Genomic DNA, 15405 nt, shown 5'->3' on the forward strand with positions numbered 1-15405 from the left:
CGAGCTGAATAAACATGTTACATTGAATAAAAACACGAAAAATATATCCAGTTTGGTAGAAAAATAACTTATCTTGCCTTTGATAACATTTATTTGTTATATATTTGTTTTTTGACAACTTTTTCAAATCTATGTGTACAATACAAACCCTATTAAAGAAAATAAAAAATAGAATTTGATGAAAACGATCGTAAAACACAAAATGGGAGGTAATTTTCCGCTTCGATTTAAACAAAATGGCCATAATTTTTCACCTGCTAACATAATTAAAGTTGTTTTTTTTTAATAATGCACCTCGCGGATGGGCCAGAGTCAGTCACTGGAAGCTGCAGGAGCGAGCTAGCTGGTGTGACTACGCCACAAGGATTTTACTTGTTATAAACCATCCGTGGTGTATGATTACTATTTCCTATTAATTTCAGTGTTATGTGATCTGTCGTTTAAGAGTTTATCGGTTAAATATTTACACACAGACAGACAGGCAGACACACACACATCTATTGTTTTATTTATACAGACAGATATTAAACTTAATTTTGCAAACTCATTTTTTCCTGATTCAAACAATCAAGCTCAGTGAGTGGCTCAACGGGTCACATTTTTTTTTTTTTTAATTAATGTATGTGTGTGTGTGGGGGGGGGTTTAAATATGTGATGCGATGCTGCTCTGGAAAACAAGTCTCAGAATTGGATACTCATCTTACTGACTACTCAAGCTAACAAGCATGTTGACAAGTTCGAATAATAATATAATCGTAACGGACATTCTACTGTGAGCCTCCATAGCTCAGTGGTTAGAGCACTGGTCTTGTAAACCAGGGGTCGTGAGTTCGATCCTCACTGGGGGCTGTTAAAAGGAGCACAGTTTTTTCTATGTATAATCTTGGTTTTGATAAATATGTTCAATAAAAGGGACAGATGTATCCATTCTTTAAATGATAATTACGATTATGCCAGCGATTTACAGAAACAAAATGATAATCAACTTCTTACTCAGGCATTGCATTTACAGAAACAAAATGATAATCAACTTCTTACTCAGGCTGTGTCGCGGTGTGCCAGCTGGCCACTCCCATGTTTGTAAACCAAATATGACACTCCTGATGATATGCCACGACCACGCGTGCTAAAAATAGCTACAACCATTTTCTCAAACAACAAAGAAAAAACACAAAACTCAGTTTTTCGCAACGAAGCAAAATAAACTCTTTTTTTAAGATGTAGATTTAAATAAATACTGGCCACGTACATTTTTGTCGGGAAGAAATCCAACCTAAAATTAATGATAGTCATCATCTGTTGCTTAGCGACATCATCATTGGGTGTGGAGCCTTATGCAAGAACGGCTCTCAGTAAAGTCAGCGGCTTTCAAAGCAAACACTTCAGTTAAGATTGAACCCGAGGAAGATCGGAGGTTACATTGACCGAAACGTTGCGAGAATAACACTCAAGATGAGAACAATAATCCTCATGCAACGTTTTATTCTAAGTTTTTCTTTTTTCTATTTAGGTTGATCCCACAAAATAAATGTTATAATAGTGCTTAGTTTTGGGATTGAGTTATCTTTATATTGATGAAGAAAAGCAGTGAGATGGAAGAGTAGTAATATTATTGAACCCATGAATGGAGAGAGAGAGAGAGAGAGGGGGGGAGAGAGAGACAGACAGACACAGACAGACAAACAGACAGAGAGACAGAGACAAACAGAGAGACAAACAGACAGAGACAGAGGGATAGAGAGAGATAGACAGACAGATATACAGAGACAGAGGGAGAGAAAGAGAAAGAGAAACAGACAGACAGATAGATAGGGACATAGGGAGAGAAAGACAGAGAGAGAGAGAGAGAGAGAGAGAGAGAGAGAGAGAGAGTATCAATCCATAAAAGATAGAGCAAGAGAGAGAACTGAATGACTAATTTTATTATTTTACTGAGGATGGGGAGGAGGGACTTGCCGGATTGTAAAATACGCTTAAATATATTTTGATTCATGCAGATTTGGTATATATTATTACAGAGCCAATTATCTACTGAACATTATATTGTACCTATCATATAGTACTGATTTCAAAAGTTAAAAAAATGATTTGGGTGCCATCAAGTAGAATCGAAACCAAAACATATAGCGCTTTGGCCGTATTCCCAACCGATGTAGCTACTGACAGATAGACGAGTAAGCGATTGGAAGAAATTGATTGAATTTGAGCATGCGCAGAAAGAAATAAAAATATGTCGGCAACTTTTTGCATTTCAACTTGAAAACATATTTCTGTATGCGTTATTCATTCATTAAAACAAAGATTTTACTCGTTATAGACCATCCTTTATGTATGATTACCTTTTCCTGTTAATTTCAGTGTTATGTAACCATTAGTTTAAGAGTTTATCGGTTAAATATCTACACGTACATACATCTGCTTTTTTATTTACTAATAAACCAGCTTTGCAAACTCACCTTTTCTTGACTCAAATAATCGAGCTCAATGAGTGTTGACTCAATGGGTCACATTTTTACTAGTACATGTGTGTGTGTGTGTGTGTGTGTGTGTGTGTGTGTGTGTGTGTGCGTGCGCATGCGCGTGTTTTCAAATATTGCTGCTCTGGAACACAAGTCGGTCTCAGAACTACTCATCTTACCGACTGCTTCAAGCTAACAAACACGTTGACAAGTGCGGCTAATAATAAATCCATAAACGACTTACTGACTCCAGTGAGCCTCCATAGCTCAGTGGTTAGAGCACTGGTCTTGTAAACCAGGGGTCGTGAGTTCGATCCTCACTGGGGGCTGTTGTAAAGAGTTGAGTTTTTGATAAATACGTTCAATAAAATTCATTCTGTAAATGAATTTACAAAAACGGAAAAGATATCTACCACCACCACACGTAATATATGTGTTTATATTACAGAGGGCCGTGACATTGCTATACTCTTACTCAGATTCTTATTCATACTCTAAAGCATATATATATATCGTCTAGTCGGGTCGTCTAGTATTATATATATATATATATATATATATATATAATACTAGACGACCCGTTGGGTCAGTATGTTATATTAGCTATGGAATTCATGAATGAGCGTGACCGTGACACTTGTGACGTAAAGAAAATTAGGTTGTTTTTTTACATAACAGAAACATTTCTATGAAAGTTTATTAAAATGAATAAAGAATATAGATAGATTTCTATGAGTCGTTCTGTTTATTATAATTGGCTATTTTTGAAAAAAACTTTTTACAGTTACTGAATTATAAGTGATTGGCCATACTTATAGGTAAACAGGTGAACAGATATCATAATACTTATTATAGTTAAATTCAAATTTTGATATATCTGCTTTTTTTTTTTTACATTGTTCATTTCTGTATTACGTTTAAGTTATTTTAAACCCCACTCTTCCCATGTTAAATAATAATTTCGAAATAATAACGTTAATATTTCAGTGCGCAGGTCATGCGTGCATGCGCAACTGGATATCATAAACCGGAAAGTGGGTTACATACATCGTTACAAGATCATTTGAATTTTATAATTATATAGATATACTAGACTACCCGTGACCCATTGGGTCGGTATGTTATATTAGCTATGGAATTCATGTATGAGCGTGACACTTTTGACATAAAGAAAATGGTGTTTTTTTTTTAACATAACAGAAACATTTCTATGAAAGTATATTAAAATGAAAAATCACGGACGGATCAGGAAAAAAAAAAATCCTCCCTATTCATGTAAAGTTACGTATTTTCTGAATAACCGCTCAAAAATCAAAAATTAAATATGATTTTCCTACGAATCGAACGCAGACAAAAGTCATTTAGCAGCAAAAACGCACATGAACCTACCGATGAGAAATATAAGAATGGAAACCCATATTGGAATCCTTCAACCAAGTTATAGAAACTTAAAATCTAAAAAAAAAAAAAATAATTAATAAAACCTGAAGCAAAAAATAAAACCTAAATAAATAAAATAAAATAAAACTAATATTGAAACAGATTAGTAAATGTGTCAACAAATTCACCGTTCTCACACAATTATTTGGTATCTAGAAATGTAAGCAAAAAATAAAAAAAGAAGGAAAGAAGGAAAAGGGATGGATAGTAGTAGTAGTAGTAGTAGTAGTAGTAGTAGTAGTAGTTTTGGCTTTACTACAATTGTTATTATGTTTGTCAACGGATTGAAGTTGTTTAGTTGTAAGAAAATAGCGACAGTATAGTTGCAATAAAGAATAGTTGCAAAACACCCCTACTCTTCCCATGTTAAATAATAATTTCGAAATATTTCAGTGCACAGGGCAAAATCTGCAAAAGAAGTGATTTGTGTTTATTTGTTTATGTTGTATGGGTTAATGTTTATGCGCGCATGTGCAACCGGATGTTGTAAATTGGAAAGTGGGTTACATCACTCGTTACAAGGTCGTTTGAGTTTTATAATTATATAGATTGTGCACTGTTGAAGTAAATCTGTTTAGATTTTAAGGTGGAGGTGTCAATCGACCATATAACCGACAAAGTAGACACAAGACAAAGAGATAATTATTATAGCAAAGACAGATGGAAAATACTAGTTACCGCCAACGCGCACCACAGATTTACCCCACTACACTGTAATTTAATTTAATATTATCATCCTAACTTGTACCATTTAAAAGAATAAGCTTCAAATAAAAAATGTTTTTTCACAACTTAGGAAATTCATGAAAAACAACGTTCCTATGTAGTGATGATTTTGAAGCCATAAACACACCCACGTTTAAAAAATCTAGCAAAAATCAAGTAATGGTCAGATTTTCAATATTTATTCATTTTTGATTTAACTTACATATTAAAAGTAGGTTTTGTTAAATATATAAGAGGAAAACATTTTTTTAGGCATTCTATCCCCCCCCCCTATATTTCATATTACGAAAACTAAACAAAATAAATTTAGGTCCATAAAAATTGCAATATTTTATAAAGCTGAAGTGATTAAATAATTCATATATATATATATATATATATATATATATATATATATATATATATATATATATATGACCATTACGAAATTTACTTACCTTGAAGTTGTACATAAAAATGGACATAAAATCAATATTATTATGTTTTAAAAAAATCAAAATTTTTTCTCTCACTAATATATATTATAATTAGTTAAATTACAACAAAAAAACACAGAATTCTAAAAGATAATTAATTTTTAAAAGATTTAAATAGAATGAAATTCCAATATTCCGCGATATGAAGATTTAAGTATAAATTTTTGAGTAAGGTTTTCTAATTTAAAAAAGAATGTTTTTATATAACATAAAAAAATGACTATTTGCAATTATAAAAAAAGCAAATTCAACTTGAAATTATCTTAATTGTTAAAAGATGTTTATTACTAGGGAGGTTCAACTTGATTTTAACGCCTATTTTCAAAAATTTACGGAGGCCTCTAATTAATAAAATTAACAATATAATTAAAAAAAAATATTAAAAAACGCTGCTTCTCTGGTTCAATTAAATTTATGTCTAGTGGCATCCGTAAAAAAATATACACAAACACAAAATGATGACATGGCTGATAGTGCATTGAATATTTTACACAAAAATTTAGGTATCTCTAACAACTACAGATGCTCGGGTAAAAATAATGAGGATATTGTGCTTTTATTTTTCCAGGCGAAACGGTAAATTATATGGCAGTGTGTGTATATACATTTTAATAACAATGATTATAAAGCTCTATGGACCATCCGGATGTCCTTTCTCGGTGAATTTTGTGTGTGTGTCTATATATATATATATATTAAAAAGACCGCCAACAAATTGAAAAATTATCCATTAAGATCGAAAAAATGAATAACTCTGTCGTGTGCAAATAATAACCAGCTGCCAATATATATATATATATATATATATATATATATATATATATATATATATATATATATATATATATATATATATATGCTAGCATACTGCCCAATCGTTAAATACGCTTAAAAATGTTATTTTAATTAATGCAGATTTCGTATTTATTATTTTGTTATATTGGATCAGGATCATTGAAAAAGTTCATTTTAATTCAGATCTTACGAAAAGTTGTTGGGATTTAATTGTCTTCAGATAAATTCGACAAGAAACGAGGGCCCACAAAAAATAAAAAGGATAAAATAAGGTGGAGGGGGGAGGATAAATTAATCAAGTTGGAAGAGCTCATGTTAAAATGAAGAAAAGATTTTGCAAATTACTTCCCTTTGACGTTCAAGAAAAAACAAAACAAAACAAAAAAATAATGTAGCACACTCGCTGTTTTCATAAAAACAAACTGGTTCATAAATTCTAAACATCGCTTCAACAAACGATTACCATTAATATGAAAATATATGAAGGTAATAATTATATATAATCTATTTAAAGACCTGATACATTAAAAAAAAAACGATTTATTAGGCAGTTAATGTTTCAATGGAGGCTAAGTGATTTCAAAATTGCTATACTTGTATTTTGCCTTATGTTTGCATTGGAAAATCAGCTCTGTTTTAACATTGATTACATTCTTGCATTTGGGGAGAAGTTATTATCCTAAACTGCCTCAGATAAGCAGAGGTTACAAAATTTGGAGCCAGGTGTATATGATTTAGATTTACACATAATATCCCAATTAATTGAGAAACAATCTAATTTTTTTAATAAGAATAGTTAAAGATGTTACTATTTGCATTTATATTATTAAATGATGACATGTGGTCGGAAATTCTCAGCTTTATTAAAGTGGAAGTGGATCCAATGTATGTGTATGTTTTGGTTGCAATCTGGTTACTGTTGCTGGTGTTGTGTAATCTCTAGTTATTATGGTCAGGGTACGAATTGGATGATTTATTAGGAATAGTGTTACAGATTGGGTCGTCAACATTACTATATTAGCAAGTACAATCACTATTTATATTGTTAGTGTTGTTATCATGCAAGTTTATTGGTAGAGATGGATGTTCAAGTTCATTGCTATTTGATTGTTGGGGAATTGGCAGTTGGGAAAAATTAGTAGTGTTGATTTGGAGGGATTTATAGGGTATCTCGGTTACAGTTCAGGAATAAATCACATCCTTATGTATAAAATTATTGTCAAGAAGGCATTCACCTTTTTTTAGCAATTACATTTGGTTTTATTGGCTACAGGAAAAGGGGATGCCTGAGCATCTTTAATTTTTTTGTTATTAGATGTTCTTTTAGCTTTTAAAGTTACTCAACAGCTCCATCAATAAAGTCGATCATATCTAAGGAACCAAAAAAGATATATAACGCAGACTGCTCTTGCAGGACGCAAAATAATTGGCTATTGGAGGGCAATTGTAAAGCTGAATCCCTTGTTTATGAGGCCACAATAACAGACCAATCTACAAACATACCGGAAAAATATATAAGGATGACACAAGGCCAATTTAAACAAAGATATTATGCGCACATGAGCTCCTTCAGAACTAAAACAAGGATAAATACAGCATTAGCTACCCGGGTATGGGAGCTAAAAGAAAAAATGGAGAAAAATAGAGCACAAACCAGCATATGCCCCGGAATTAAGTTAATGCTCGCTCTGTAATGCAGAAAAATTCCACATCCTCTGGGCAATTCATGACCCAGAAATAAGATGTTTAAATGTGAGAAGTGAATCTTTGAAAAATTGTATACATAGAAAGGACTCCTAATAAACTGGGTCAGTGAAAAAGACAAAACTTAGATTTTGATTATATATACGTATAACAAAAAAAAACTTTAGTAAACTTGTAAATGCTGTTGGTTTTAATCGGTAAAATTGGATTTTAATTGTAATTGTATTATAGATTTTAAATTAATGTATTACATATAAATTTTTAGAAATCATACTTTATAAATGTAATTTTCAATCGGTTTCAATTTTAAAACTATAGGAAAAATATAATAGTGTTAATATACTAGGAAAATCCCTTAGGCTAGATAAATACTCACTTCCCCAAACCTTGAAAGAATTGAAATTTTTAAATGGATTTCGAAATTTTTAAACGTAATTCGATATTTTTAAACGTAATCTTACGTTTTTAATCGATATTGATATAAATTTTAAGTTTGAATTTTATATTAAAAAAAAATTAGATTTTTTAATTAAATTGGTTTCAAATTAAAATTGTTTTATATATATATATATATATATATACACATATATATACATATATATATATATATACATATATATATATATGTGTGTATATATATATATATATATATATATATATATATATATATATATATATATATATATATATATAATAAAATTTAAATCGAAATTAGATTTTAAAATTAAAAGAATTCAAATTTTAAAGTTAATGAAATTATCATCATCCGATAAATAAACGGGGGGGGGGGGGTAACAAAACGAGAGTTAAACGTGAACTCGTGAGGTATATATATTTTTCACTTCCGGTTATGGAATAGATGAGTATTGGCTGAAGAGAGCTTGATATGGATATCTTAAACGGTCTTAATTATCGGGCTTGAAACCGACGGTACGAATGACTTATCTCATCTAACAACTTTCTGTACACAAAATACGAAATATAAATACGCTCTTATTTTCAGAGTTTCCTTTTAATTGAGCACTCGGCTGGATTTCTTTCTTTTTTCCCCCCAAAAAACTAATCATATGTATATATATGTATATATATATTGTTTTTAAAATATAATTATCCACTGACACGTGTTTCGTCATCTACGGCTCATCAAAGTGGCTGAATCTAGCAAGATTCAAAACCAGGACCTCATAGTAAGAAGCCTAAACTCTTACCACTAGGCCACCTCGCATGGCTGTTTAGGTGTTATTTTATTTGTTTTTGTTTTTGCGATACGTTCTAAATGAATTCAATTATTTATACGAAAATGTATTTTTACTTAAATGCGAGTTGGGAATAATTTTCCCTTTGACCAATTTGGTACTCCCCCAAATGGGGAGCGGCATATATATTGTTTTTGAAATATAATTATCCACTGACACGTGTTTCGTCGTCTATGACTCATCAGAGTGGCTGAATCTAGTGATAAAAACAAATAAAATAACATCTACGTAAATCGCGATATATCCAAACAGTCGTGTCCAGTGGTAAGAGTTTAGGCTTCTTATCATAAGGTCCCAATCTCGAATCTCGCTAGATTCAGCCACTCTGATGAATTGTAGATAATGAAACACGTGTCAGTGGATAATTATATTTCAAAATAAAATATATGCCGCTCCCAGTTTGGGAGTACCAAATTGGTAAAAGGGAAAATTATTCCCAACTCGCATTTAGGTAAAAATGCACTTTCGTATAAATAAATGAATTCATTCAAAACCAAAAACAAAAACAAATAAAATAACATCTACCTAAATCGCGATATACCTAAACACTCGTGCGAGGTGGCATAGGAATAACATCTATATATAATTTTTTTTATTTTTTATATATGCCACAATCATGTTGATACACCGGTTCTCGCCATATCATCTAAGTTAAGCAATGTTGAGCCTGGCCAGTACCAGATGGGTGACCATTTGGGAAGGCTAAGCGTTGTATGTACCACGCCGAGTCATAAAAATTTCCAGGTTGGTATCTGAAGGCGCATTAATTCACTGGGAGAGATGTACTCTTAGATGTGTCTTAGTTAAAATATGCATTTAGGAGAAGGTAACTCTGATCTAAAAACCTGTGTTGTACTGTGTGCTTTGTCTTGTGGCAGTCGTCTGCACCAACAAAGATTAGCATTAATAGCATAAAGTGTGGTTGGTTCTACACAAAGCCTTCACCACTATAAACAAATCATCCGTGTGGATTTCCAAACAACTTAGTTGTTGTTGCGTATAGCTAAACCTCCACCACTGCCCCCACCTGCCCTTTCTATGAACTCTCTGAAAAAGGAGGAAGACTGTCTGTATGAAAAAACATGGCGCTCAATAAAGCTGCTATTACATCCTAACTCCATGTCATCTTCACTCTGATATTAATCCGTGGATGTAACATGGTGGCAGTGGTGTTTATGGAATTAATGACATCCAAGGAGACTGACAAATCATCAAAGAACGTGTAAGCAGTATTACTTTTGGTTTTAACTTCTGCTATGTTTTTCTTTTATTAGTCGGTCGCTCCAGTAATGGCGCCTCGTGGTCCCGACAGTCTGTTATTTTTACGATCGTTATTATTGATATCGAGTTGCTGTTGCCAGTGATTCTTGCCAAAACTTTTTTTTTCCTGCCTCTTTGCATTAATTAACGTTCAAATCAAAACACTTCTGCTTGACGGCGATGTCCGCCGAAGAGAATATGACTGCTGCAAATGATACCGTGTCATTGACTAACGATATGTCCGGCTTACACATAAGGCCACCAGAGTGACTCGTATTTAGTGGGAATAGGGCAAACTCGTGGAAAATATTCCATAAACGATGGTCCAACTACTCGTTATTGACACGTCTGGAATATAAACTACGAGAAATTCAGGTTGCCCTTCTGGAGAACTGTTTGGGCGATGACGCCATGAAAATATACCAGAGCATGCAGTTCGACACCCCGGAGACTGAGCGCACTGTAGATGACATACTACAAGCTCTGGAGGAGTATTCCGTCGGAGTTCTCAACGAAACATATGAGAGATTTGCATTCTGTCAGAGGAAACAGGGTGAGGGAGAGGCTTTCGACAAGTTCTACAATGATTTAAGGGTACTGTCGAAGACTTGCAATTTCTGTACCCGAGACTCACTTCTGTGGGACCAAATTGTAGAAGGTGTACGTGACCAATTAACCAAGCAGGAGCTACTGGAGATACAGCACCTGACTCTACAGAAGAGTGTTGACATATGCTGAGCGGCTGAAATGGCTTCAACCCACAGCCAAGGAATGGGACTGGATACAGCTCAGGTAATGAGAGTATATGAAACCAGTCAAATAAAGGAACCCGTCTCCAAAAGAGAATGCCAATTCTGCGGCTACGCACACGTGCCAAAGCGCAACAGATGCCCAGCCTATGGCAAATTATGCCATGCATGTAATGAGAAAGGACATTTCGAATCCAAATGTCCCAACAAAGACAGAAGGACACGAAAACAGAGACAGAGCACACGGATGTATGGAAGCAAGAAACGTATTGCACCCCCACCATGGGTAAATCAACTTGATACATTCTCAACAGAAGAGGATGAAGAATACACCCATTGGGTAAATGTGATAAAACCCCAGAAAACAAAACAGGCAAAAGATGCCAAGTGCCTTATGCTTTTGAACAAGAAAGAAATTATTTTCCAGATTGATACAGGGGCATCCATTAATACCCTCCCTGAAAGGTTTGCAAAAAGGATGCAACCATACAAAGGGGTTTTGTCAATGTGGAATGGGTCTTTGATGAAGCCACTTGGTGTATGCCGAAGAAAGATAAAAAAAACCCAAAACGCAGCAAACCTACTCAGTGAAATTTGTAGTGTTTAGGGATGGAGATGATTGCCAGCCACTGCTTGGCCTGCGGGCAAGCGTACAAATGGGCCTTGTGGAGATAAATCAGAAGAACTTCCACCATGTCGCAGCAGTCAACATAGAGGAAAGCTACAAGGAAGTATTCGATGATCAACTGGGCAAGCTGCCGGGTGTTGCCACTCTCCAGCTCAAGCCAGATGCAATACCAACTATAATGCCCAATCGGAGAGTCCCTATAGCTATACGCTCTGAACTGAAGAAGGAGTTAAGTCGACTGACCACATTAGGAGTGATCAGATGAGTAGATAAACCCACACCATGGGTTAGCCAACTTGTCATAACAAGAAAAAAAACGGGAAAATGAGAATATGCTTGGATCCTCATGAGCTCAACAAAGCACTCATGCGAGAGCACAACACCATACCAATTCTCGAGGACATCCTTCATGACATGAGAGATGCAAAAGTATTCACAAAAGTGGACCTCTCATCCGGATATTGGCACGTTGAGCTCGATGATGCATCCAGTGACTTGACCACCTTTCAGACATGTTTTGGCCGATATTGCTGGCGTCGGTTACCATTTGGCCTGAACTCTTCAGCCGAGATATTCCAAAGAAAGCTGAATGAACAATTCCAGGGCATGCATGGAGTTCTTATCATTGTAGATGACTTGGTAATCTATGGGAAAGACCAAGATGAACATGACAGCTCAACAAGCTACTCCAGAAATGCCAAACAATAGGAGTTAAACTCAACCCAGAAAAACTGGAGACCGGACTAGACGTGATCACTTTCATGGAGCATTGCATCACTAAAGACGGCATTGGAGTCGACCCAGAAAAAGTAAGGGCTATCACTGACATGCCAGCACCAGGAAACATTGGGTCTCTCCGCAGATTCCTAGGTATGGCGAACTACATAGGGAAGTTCATTCCCAATCTGGCAACAGTGACAAAACCCCTCCAGAACCTGACTAAAAAAGATGTTCCGTGGTCATGGTCAGATTCCTAACAAGCAGCTTTCGACACTGTCAAAGAAGCAATTGTGAACTCACCCGTCCTTACATACTACGACCCCCACAAGGAGCTGATTCTCGAGAATGATGCATGTGAGTACGGGTTAGGAGCAGCGCTAATGCAGGTGGACAAACCAATTGCATTTGCAAGTAGATCACTATCAGATGCCGAACAAAGATATGCACAAATTGAGAAGGAGGTGCTGGCAGTTGTATACAGCCTAGAGAAATTTCACCATTACACACATGGAAGAGAAGTAGTAGTTTTGACTGACCACAAGCCGCTTGTCTCAATCAGCAAAAAGGCCTTATTGAAGGCACCAAAACGGCTGCAGAACTTCCTGCTACGGGCACAGCAATACAACTACACACTACGATATAAACCAGGGAAAGATATCCCATTAGCAGATACGCTGTCACAAGCACCAACAAGCAAGCCAGAGTTGGAAGAAATAATGTCAGTGAATAATCTGACAATGCAGCCGATACAAGACCACAGGCTCGCAGAGATTCGCCAAAAGACAGTTGAGGACTCCAACATGAGAACACTGGCCGAAGTAATCGCTAAGGGGTGGCCGCATAATAAGGAAAGCTTACCCAACTCTGTCAAACTGTTTTTTGATTACAGAGATGAACTCACGGTACAAGATGGGCTAGTACTGTGAGGACAAAGAATAGTCATACCACATGCTATGCGGCCACCTCGGCATAAATACATGTCTGTGACGAGCGAGGGACCTCATATTTTGGTCAGGAATGTCTAAAGAGATTAGACAATACATCGAAGCCTGTGGCACCTGTGCAACTTATGCAGACCACCAGCCAGCAGAAGCACAGATCATAGCACCAGTGCCGGAAAGACCTTGGCAACAAGTAGCAGCAGACCTTCTATCATGGGGAGGGAACAAATATCTGATCACAGTAGACAGACATAGCAATTTCTTTGAAATTGACAAACTGGATACGCCCACATCAGAAGCCATGATTGAATGCATGAAAGCGCATTTTGCACACCATGGAATTTCAGAGGTGCTGACATCCGACAATGGTCCTCAATTTTCATCTTATGCATTCCAAAGGTTTGCAAGTAAATGGCTATTCATCCACGAGACAATATTGCCAGGCAACAGCCAAGAAAATGGTGCTTCTGAAGCAGCAGTAAAAATCACCAAACGCCTCTTCCGAAAATGCAAAGCATCAGGAGAAGATCCATTCCTGGGACTGTTGAACATACGCAATGCACCAACTGAAGGACTAAGTACCAGCCCAGCACAAAAACTCTTTGGTAGAAGGACAAGATCAACAGTACCAGCTGTCGAGTTAAAGCTCAAGCCAGTTTACCCACATTCAACTGATGAAGCATGGAGGAAACAGGAAAGGATGATTAGGCACCATAAGACGGGAAAAAACTAAAAGGCCTCAACGTGGGTGATAATGTTCGAGTCCAGCCACCCAGTCCCTACACAAGAGAGTGGAGGAAAGCAATGGTCCGAAAACGAATGACTGATAGGTCCTATGAAGTGGAAGCAAGAGATGGACAACGATACCGCCAAAACAGGCGATTCCTGCGCAAAACGCCTGAGTCAAAACATTCCTTCCCAGGACACCATCAAACAACACACACAGCTGATGATCACCCTCAGTCTCAAATACAGCCTGACAATCCCATATCGCAAAGAAAAAGGATTGCACAAGAAAATGAGCCGACTGAAGAAAACGTTTGTGTAAGGAATGACAGCCAACAAGTGACCACGCGCTCAGGACGCATTATTCGAAAACCTGCACGCTACAACGAATGTGGTCATTTAAACCCTGTCCCTATCCCTTCCCCCTTAGAGGAAAACGAAATAAACAAACACCCTCCCCAACGGGGGGAGATGTCACGTATAGCTAAACCCCCACCACTGCCCCCACCTGCCCTTTCTATGAACTCTCCGAAAAAGGAGGAAGTCTGTCTGTATGAAAAAACATGGCGCTCAATAAAGCTGCTATTACATCCTAACTCCGTGTCATCTTCACTCTGATATTAATCCGTGGACGTAACAGTTGTGACGGAACCTTGTACATCAAAATCGACAGTAGAGTCCATCATTTTTTCTTTCATAATATTTTATTCTGTCTTACACGTGGTTCATTATATGGTGTACGAACACCAGACAATTCATCAGAGTCAATATTTTGCTCGGAAAAAACAAACAGTTACAAATTTTTTTTCCCACCATAAAAAATGGAACTTGCAAAGCCGGTTAAATGCTGCTGAGGCCTGGTTTATTCTGCACTGCAACTCATAGTCCATACTGCATTCCTTGTTTGTGGGTTTTTTAAATAATTTAATCATATGACATTTTCAGTAATAATTAATTAATAAATGAATTTTAATATAAAGTATTTGTTTTATTGAACAAAAAACAAATGGAATCATTGCACTTTATTCGTTAGATTTCTGTAAATGTCCGTTCGGGCTCAACTGAAAATTGACGTAAACTTCCAGAATATGCTGAGAGCCAATCGAATTTTGAAAAAAATGCTAGGAAAGAGAAAATACAGCACGCGCACTCACACATACACTCTCATCAGAGGGCAGGAATTAGCAAAATATGGGATCGGATTTTGCATGTAAAAGTATTTAATGAAACCACAAGTAAGTCACAGATCTTACTTGATTAAAAAAAGGGTGAGGTAAGGGGAATAGGAGGTAAAAAAAAAAAAAGGAGAGTATTTCTTCGAAACTCCGCGGATTAAGGACTATCCACTTATCTTGTGCTTTCTTTTTTAAAATTAAATATGTTTTTAACTCTTTTTCAAGATGTCTTTTAACATATTTTATTAATCATTTGTTCATATTATAAGCTCTATTTCCTTTTCGGTTTTATTGAGCTTTTACAACTGGTTGAGATTACTTTACTTGTAAATATTAACTCTTTAATATTT

At 35.6% G+C, this 15405-nt stretch overlaps 2 non-coding genes across 2 annotated transcripts; both read left to right on the top strand.

Moving 5' to 3' along the window:
- The first annotated feature begins 776 nt into the window (after nucleotides 1-776).
- On the top strand, nucleotides 777-849 carry Trnat-ugu (transfer RNA threonine (anticodon UGU)). Its single transcript has one exon. It is a non-coding gene; the product is annotated as a tRNA-Thr (tRNA).
- A 1866-nt stretch (nucleotides 850-2715) lies between these two features.
- On the top strand, nucleotides 2716-2788 carry Trnat-ugu (transfer RNA threonine (anticodon UGU)). The gene has a single exon. It is a non-coding gene; the product is annotated as a tRNA-Thr (tRNA).
- The last annotated feature ends 12617 nt before the right edge of the window (nucleotides 2789-15405 follow it).

The sequence above is a fragment of the Euprymna scolopes genome, chromosome 24 (genome assembly GCF_053919585.1).
Source record: "Euprymna scolopes isolate OS-2025 chromosome 24, ASM5391958v1, whole genome shotgun sequence".
In the NCBI taxonomy this organism is placed as follows: Eukaryota; Metazoa; Mollusca; class Cephalopoda; order Sepiida; family Sepiolidae; genus Euprymna; species Euprymna scolopes.